Genomic DNA, 8,424 nt, shown 5'->3' on the forward strand with positions numbered 1-8,424 from the left:
TAGAATTGTGTGGGCGTATTCATTTTCCAGGGTTATTGCAAGAAACCGGCCACACACTGGATAGTTTGAAATAACAGAAATCCATTCGCTCATTGTTCTGGACGCCAGAAGTGGGAAATTGAAGTGTCCAAAGGGCTAGTTTCTTCTGAAGGCTGGGAGGGATGATCTGCTCCCTGCTCCTCTCTTACCTTCTGGTGGCTAACAGTAGTGACAGTAGTCCTTGGAACTCCTCGGTTTATAGACACATTACCCTAAACGCTACCTCCATTTTCTTTGTTTTTTTTGCCCTGTTCCAGTCAGTGAAAGGGACACTTTATTGAGCCCCAGGGCCATGGGGCCCTTCGCGGAAGGAAGAGCCTTATTTGACCTTCTTCTTCTTCTTGGGGCACAAGTTGTTGGCGTGGCCACACTTCTTGCAGCAGTTGACAGCATAGGGGTGAGCAGGGCACTGGCGCAGATCCCTGAGAGTAATATCTTGTTGCAGTTGTATTTCTGGGCAAGCCAGTGGAGGGAAGGCTCAATAATGCCACCTCACAGGCGCAGCACCAGGTGCAGGGTGGACTCTTTCTGGATGTTCTAGTCTGAGAGACTGCGGCCATCCTCCGGCTGTTTGCCCGCAAATATCAGACACTGCTGGTCAGGCAGGATGCCCTACTTGTCTTGGATTTCGGCTTTGACATTCTCAGTGGTGTCCCTGGGCTCCACCTCAAGGGTGATGGTCTTGCCCATGAGGGTGTTCACAAAGATCTGCATCTCTGAGTCTGCAGCTCGGCCGCCTCACTGAAGAGAAAGAGCACCTCCGTTTTCATATCACCTTCCTCCACGTGTATCTCTCCTCTGTGTGCCTCTTACTAGGACTCTTGTCCCTCAGGGCCTACCCTGATCATCTAGTATGTTCTCACCTTGAGACTCTTAACTATATTTACAAGACCTTTCTTTCTTAAAAAATTAAATTTATTTTTAATTTCCTTTTTTTTTTTTTTTTTTTTTTTTTGGCAGGGTCTCGCTCTGTCGCCCAGGCTGGAGTGCAGTGGCCGGATCTCAGCTCACTGCAAGCTCCGCCTCCCGGGTTCCCGCCATTCTCCTGCCTCAGCCTCCCGAGTAGCTGGGACTACAGGTGCCCACAACCGCGCCCGGCTAATTTTTTGTATTTTTAGTAGAGATGAGGTTTCACCGTGGTCTCGATCTCCTGACCTTGTGATCCGCCCGCCTAGGCCTCCCAAAGTGCTGGGATTACAGGCGTGAGCCACCGCGCCCGGCCATTTCCATAGGTTATTGGGAACAGGTGGTGTTTGGTTACATGAGCAGGTTCTTTAGCGGTGATTTGTGAGATTTTGGTGCATGCATCACCTGAGCAAAAAAACTAAACCCAATTTGTAGCCTTTTATCCCTCACCCCCTTCCCACCCTTTACCCTGAATCCCCAAAGTCCGTTGTGTCATTCTTATGCCTTTGCATCCTCATAGCTTAGCTCCCACCTATCAGTGAGAACATATGATTAGGTTACTCCAGGTTACTAAGAATGCCATTAACTCATTCCTTTCTATGGTAGTATTCTATCATATATATATATACACACACACACACACACACACACACACACATATATATATATCAGTTTTTTTATCCACTCATTGATTGATGAGCATTTGGGCTGGTTCCACATTTTTACAATTGTGAATTGTGCTGCTATAAACACGTGTGCGCAAGTATCTTTTTCATATAACGACTTCTTTTCCTCTGGGTAGATACCCAGTAGTGGGATTGCTGGATCAAATGGTAGTTCTACTTTTAGTTCTTTAAGGAATCGCCACACTGTTTTCCATAGGTCTCGCACTAGTTTACATTCCCACCAGCAGTGTAGAAGTGTTCCCTTTTCACTACATCCATAGCAACATCTATTAATTTTGATTTTTTGTGTATCTGCAAGACTTTTCTTACAAATAATGTCACATTCACAGATTGTAGATATTAGGATGTAGATATATCATTTTGGGGAGCACAGTTCAACCCATGATAGTAGGATTATAAGAGATGGTGCATATACTATGCTTAGCACCATGCCTGGCACATAGCAAATAGTTTTGTTCTTATCATTCTTTAAAGGGCCAGAGCTAGGCTCTAGATTTAAAAACAAGTATCTCTGATCCTCTCCATTTCCCATCTCTCTGTCTCTCTTTCCCTGCTTAGTGTGAAATCCACCAGAAGTTGAGCCTGAAACAAGGACTTGGATACAGGTAGTTTTATTGGTGGTGGGGGTAACATGTGGGGCAGGGTCGGAGTAGGGAGGTCAAGGTGACCTCAGGACTCAGGTGCAAGGGAATGAACAGAGTGAGCCAAGGAAGAAGGAAAAGCCAATAGGAGGTTCCCTTTTTTTTTCTTTTCTTTTCTTTTTTTTTTTTCTGACAGTGTCTCGCCCTGTCACCAAGCTGGAGTGCAGTGGCACAATCTCAGCTCACTGCCACCTCTGCCTCCCAGGTTCAAGTGATTCTCCTATCTCAGCCTCCCAAGTAGCTAGGACAATAGGCATGCTCCACCACACCCAGATAATTTTTGTACTTTTAGTAGAGACGGGGTTTCACCATGTTGGCCAGGATGGTCTCCATCTCCTGACCTCATCATCCACCCGCCTCAGCCTCCCAAAGTGCTGGGATTACAGGTGTGAGCAACCATGCCTGGCTGAGGCTACTTCGTGTAGGAAGCAGCTGTGTAGACAATGGGATATAAATACCACTGGAAGCTGTGAGAAGTGTACAGAATACATCCCAGAAATGTCCCGTTGATGGATCTAGGTGAGGCATTTATACCCCAACTCCACCTGCCACTGGTTGAGGGTCACCCCCAGTGTCTCCTGCTCATGGCGTTGGCAGCCTCCTACAGCTTCACAGAGGTGGGGTATGCACTTGGATAGCATACTGTCGATTTGAGTCTGAGCTTGCAGGAACCTCTGCCCGGCAGCTGCAGCTGCATTCAGAGGTGAGCAGGTGTGATAAAGAGCACCTTAAATCTGCTTAAGGGGTATGATAAGGAACACCTTAAAACTCCTTAACTCCTCACTAGAAGCCAATGCACAGATATCTTCCATGATAGGCTTATTTTCTTCATGTTGTCACAGGTTGAATTGTGTCTCCCAGAAAGATACATTGAAGTCTTAACTCCCATACCAGTGCATGTGATTGTGTTTGGAAATAGGGCCTTTGCAGATGGAGTCAAGTTAAGATGAGGTCCTTAGGGTGGCCCCTGCTCCAATATGATGGGGGTACGTGCCTTAATAAGAGGAAGAGAAATGGCAGAGGCTGCCATGCACAGGGGAAAAATGTGAAGACACACAGGACAAGGTCCACATAATGATGATGGCAGAGATTGGACTGATGCATCTACAAGCTAAGGAATGCCAAAGATTGCCAGCAACCAGGAGATGCTAAGAGAAGGACATGGAGCACATTCTCTCCTAGAGCCTTCAGAAAGAGCACAGACCCGCTAACACCTTGATTTGTAACTTCTAGCCTTCAGAACTGCAAGAGTATCCATTTCTCTTGTTTTAAGCCACCCAGTCTGTGGTACTTTGCTATAGTAGTCCCAGGAAACGAATAAACATGCTCATTAATTCATTCTAGCAATGCCTGGGTATGTTTTATGGGATAGAAAGGGCTCACAAGTTCATGACTTAAACCAATCTTTGAGCCTCATTTTGGCTCAAATAGGACCCCACTGACCATGGGAGTGTTCAGGCGGGATCTGGGTTGGAAACATGGGTCCTCTTCCAAATTGCGATGCAGCTCACCCACACCATCTGCCAGCATTCTTCACCCCCTCCCCTACTGCAGACCTGTTCCTGAGACAGCTCTGCTCCCAACATCCCTGAGAGCAGTATCTTGACCAAATCAGGGAGCACCTTATAAAAGACTCAGGACTTCACCTGCCAGGTACAAGCACATCCATTTGCACTTCTTTAAACTGCATGCTATTCAGCTTCCCTTCCATCATCACAGTGGACTCCACTTTGAATCCTCCCAGGCTATAGTTGTAGAGTGCAGGGGCCCTTGGGATTATCAAAGCTCATCCTTCCCACTTTACTCTTGGAGAAACATTATAACTTTACCACCTATCACCCTAGGCCTGAGCCCTGCTCCAGGGGGGAATAGGAGTTCTGGGTTTCTCGTCCCAATCCATCTGCTCATTTTGACCTTGGTCACATTCTCTTTTGTTGTGGGGGAGTGGTGCTGGGAGCATAGGGTCTTCATGCCATCTCTTCTGCTTGTGCCTGGATTGTAGCCTTAAAGATTTCATCCAGAATGTAATGTAGGCAAGAAATTCCCACCAATGCCAAGGGGCTAATGAGAGCCATTGTGTTTCCTTATGAAAAGCAGGGGTCAGCACCTTTAGTTGAGGAATGAATTATGAACTTGTCTTCAGTGTGTTTCTCACAGTTCCTCCTACTGTGCTGGGTGTACTAAAGACAGATGACACCCTACCCCAAAGTCAGTGTAGAAATGCAGAGAAGCTTGAGAACATGAAATAGGAGATAAGAACAGAGAGAACGGGGAGCAGAGGGAAGAAGAAGAGAAAAGAAATCATCAAGAACACATAGAAAACTATCTGCTGGTTAAATTCCAGGCTTTGAAACGCAAAGAATGGCATGTTTCAGTAGTTTTTTATAGACCCATGCTCTACAATATTAGAAACAACCAAGGCGGACACATAATTTCATGGTTACATCCCGATTTGGTTATTTCTGCCAATGCAGCTAAGGGATACCCTGATCAGTAAAATCCAGATAATTTCCAAAGCTGTTGCATCAAATCCTTTGGCTTAGTCCTTCCTGCAAAACACAGGATCACTCCCTGACGTTACCAGAAAACTGTTACTGCAGACTGGCATTTCACCTTCTTTAAATGATTCTGACCACTTTCCCCAAACACAGAGGTGTTTCCAAAGTAGGAAGAAAAGATAAATGTGCCAGGCACAGCATGCCTGTACTCCCAGCTACTCAAGAGGCTGAGGCAGGAAGATTGCTTGAGATCAGGAGTTTGAGACTAGCCTGAGTTTGAGAGCTAGCCTCATCTCAAAAAAAAAGTTATAAAAAATTATAAAACAATAGACTACACTCCGTCTTCATCCACCTCCAAAACACACAAAGGAATTCTTGTCTTCATGGTGCATGCCTGGGTCATTTCTGCAGGTGATTCATTAAAACGCCTGGTTTGGAGTCATAAATTGTACACTCATAAGTATAGTATGTTAGTTACTGCTGTGTAACAAACTAACCCAGAACTTGGTGGCTCGAAGCAACAACCATCTTACTTGAGTCTACAAGTTGTCTAGTTCCACTGATGTGGGCTAGGTACAGCTATCTTACTCATGCATCTGTGTAATCAGGGGGCAGGTTGGCTGGGGGCTGGCTAGTTTAGGATGTCCTCAGCTGGGATGACTCATACCTTTCCAGCAGGGGGTGTTGTCATGGTGGTGACTAGCAGAAAATAAAATAAGTAAATCACTGTTTACAGTGTCTGCAGTGAGATTGTTACCACCTCATTGTCCACAACAGGCCACATGCTCAAGCCACAAACTGTGTGGGAAGGCCCTACCAAAGTTATGGACATAGGGAGACATGAAAATGAGATCCATGTGTCCAATCAATTTACTAGAGGGTAGAAACCGCACAGGTAACTATTCAACAATTGTATGCTAGCTACATACAGAAAACAAAATGAAAAGTTTGGAAAATTATCTGATCATCCCCTCGGTCAGTGATCTGACAACATTGTAGTAAAGAGCTAGGTAGTAAAATCGTAAGCTTGTAGAACGTGCAGTCTCTGTCACAGCTACTCAAGTCTGCCACTGTAGCGTGAAAGCAGCCATGGAGGATACATAAATGAATGGGTGTGGCTGTGTTCCAATAAAACTTTATTTATTAGCAAAAACAGGGGGCTGGCCCATGATCTTGGTCATCATTCATCACACTGACATTTGCTGGGGCCAGACTATGGGCCAGGCACTGTGGATGTGAAGATAAATAAGACATGTCCCAATGACCTTTCAGCCTAATATGGAGACTGGCAGACTCTAAGAGCTCAACAAATACGCACTGAGTTAACATTAATGGGAAGATAGATAATAAAGAAACACAGTGGAAAGAAATGTTGCTGGGGCCATGGAAGTCTAGACAGGGTGCAAGGGATAGGAGGAAAGAGGCTTCCAGGAAGAGGTTAGGTTTGAAGACTGGCTAGGCATTCTTACAAGAGTATCTAGGGTAGAGTTTGGAATTCCAGGCTGAGAGAACAGAGAGATTAGAGACCAGGTGATGAAAAAGAACTTGGCGAATATTTAAGCGGGGCTGAACCAAAGGGTGTTTCATTTAGCTTTCAGTGTTTTTGGCTGGGTCTAGATTCTTTTAAGTCTAAATTATTCGAAGGTTCACATTTCCGCCATCCTTGGGGAACACCCAGTACCCGAGGTGTTATGACAGCATGTCTTTTCGTCCTACCCAATTTAAGGAAGCGATCCGGTGTATAGAGAATGAACCGGATTATGCATCAGCAGAACCGGGCTCTAATTCCCCTCACTCCTCTCATTGCTCCCTGGATAACCTTAACCATTTCACATGCCTCTTTATGCCTCAATTCCCCTAACTACACAATGGGGGAAATAATGTCTCATAAGGTCGCTGTAAGAATTCCAAGAAATATCTACGATGTGCTTAAACACACTGCCTGGTTGGGGATAAACACTCAGAAACGCTAGCTAGCTATCATCCTCACCTTCATTGTTTTCATGGTTGATCATCATTGCCATCTTGATTAACTCTTCTCTCTATCCAATCCGTCTTTGAAACTCCCTGCCCCAGACACTGAAGCCTCCAGAGATGAACCCAGAACTGGCTCCAGAAACAAGTCCCCCACCCCCTGCTGTTTGTTGGGTGGGGTGAGTCGGGGGCGCTGTCTGAGTCTCTGCTGTGTGCACAGCCAGCAAGGAGGCCTGGAGCAGGGCCGGAGACAGGCAGTGGCGGAGGCTGCGAGTTGCTCGCCAACAAACAAAAGTTGCCTTTCATCTGATCCAGTGCTCCCGAAGAGGAATCACTTCCTCCTGCCTGGGCGTTTATGAAAGCCGACAGCAGAGGCGAGAAAACAGCCAGCTCTTTCTGCGCGTGATAAAACCATTACAATCAATTTAGGCAGCTCGCAGGCGCACAGACAGACTCTGTGTCGACTGGATTCTGTTACCGGGAGTGGGGTGGGGGGAGCCGGGGCGGGGTGGGGGGCGCAAGGGGGGCCTTCTGGGAGACTGGAGCGTTCGGCCTTCCGCGGATGGGCCCCATTACGGCTGCAGGCTGGCGCCACTGCTGCGGGGGCTCGCTACCCAATGAAAGTGTCATCCAACTGGAAGATGGGGGGGCTACCAGTGTTAGCTTAACTCCTGCGGTCTCGCAGACTAATTGCTCACGGTGGAAACACGCCTCAAAGTGCTTTGGCCTCGTCAATAATAGGGTATCAGATGCTTTCCATTCCGCAGTGCATTGATCTGTTTCTTCCCCAGGCCTCCTCCTGGCTCCGCTCCCTGGCGTCCCCCCACCGGTGCTGCCCTGGCTTCTACCTCTGATGACTCTTCTTCCTTTTTTTTTTAAGTGTTTTCTAAGCGTGTGTTTAGCATGAGTGGTGCCTAAGTGCTAATTGTTACACCACAGATTGATTGGCGACGAGATGGCTTGCCAAGTTCCTCCAGTCTCCTGGGGGGAGGAGGGCAGAGGCGGAGAGAGGAAGGGTGGGGAGGGCTTAGGGTGGGGGTAGCAGCGGTTGTTGGAGGGAGGAGGAGAGGGGAATCCTTGATACTTCTGAGTTCCCTCTAAGTCTATGTGTTTCTGGGTTGGAAACTCGTGCCTGTCGTCGGGGAGATTCAGTGAGGGGGCAACCTCTACTGATATTTTGTTATTTGAGAAAGTGGCATCGGTTTCTTTGCTAGTGCGGAATAAACCCTGGAACAGGCTGCGGCTGATGGAATCGAGCAGGGAGAACAAGCAGTGGGGTCAAACGTCCTTTCTGTCCCGGGCAGGGAGCACATTGTTTTATCCATGAAACCCCCGCAGTAACCCCCAGTCCAGGTCTAGGTTAGGGTCCCTGCTATATGCCCTGAGAACTAGAAGTCTGTACTTAGCCCATCATCCCGTTTTGAAGTTACTTATTTAATTATCTGGTGCTTTCCACTGACCTGTTTTCCACAATGGTGGGAACCTAACGCAGAGCTTGTCAGGTTCATGTTGCCCCCAAAACATTTACTGTCATTCATCCAGACCACTGGGTTTTGAGGTCTTTGGAAAATGGGGTTAGCTGAGCCTGTCAAGATTCCCGCAGGTGGGACTCCTTTGACACCTAAAATCCTTCCAAAGGCAATGCTGGTGGCTTCCTTATAAGGCAAAGAAACTCTGTCT

At 47.1% G+C, this 8,424-nt stretch overlaps 1 pseudogene; it reads right to left on the reverse strand.

The window, feature by feature from the left end:
• Window positions 1–358: 358 nt before the first annotated feature.
• On the reverse strand, window positions 359–780 carry LOC112634964 (annotated as a pseudogene).
• Window positions 781–8,424: the final 7,644 nt, after the last annotated feature.

Source organism: Theropithecus gelada, chromosome 11 (assembly GCF_003255815.1).
Source record: "Theropithecus gelada isolate Dixy chromosome 11, Tgel_1.0, whole genome shotgun sequence".
Lineage (NCBI taxonomy): Eukaryota > Metazoa > Chordata > Mammalia > Primates > Cercopithecidae > Theropithecus > Theropithecus gelada.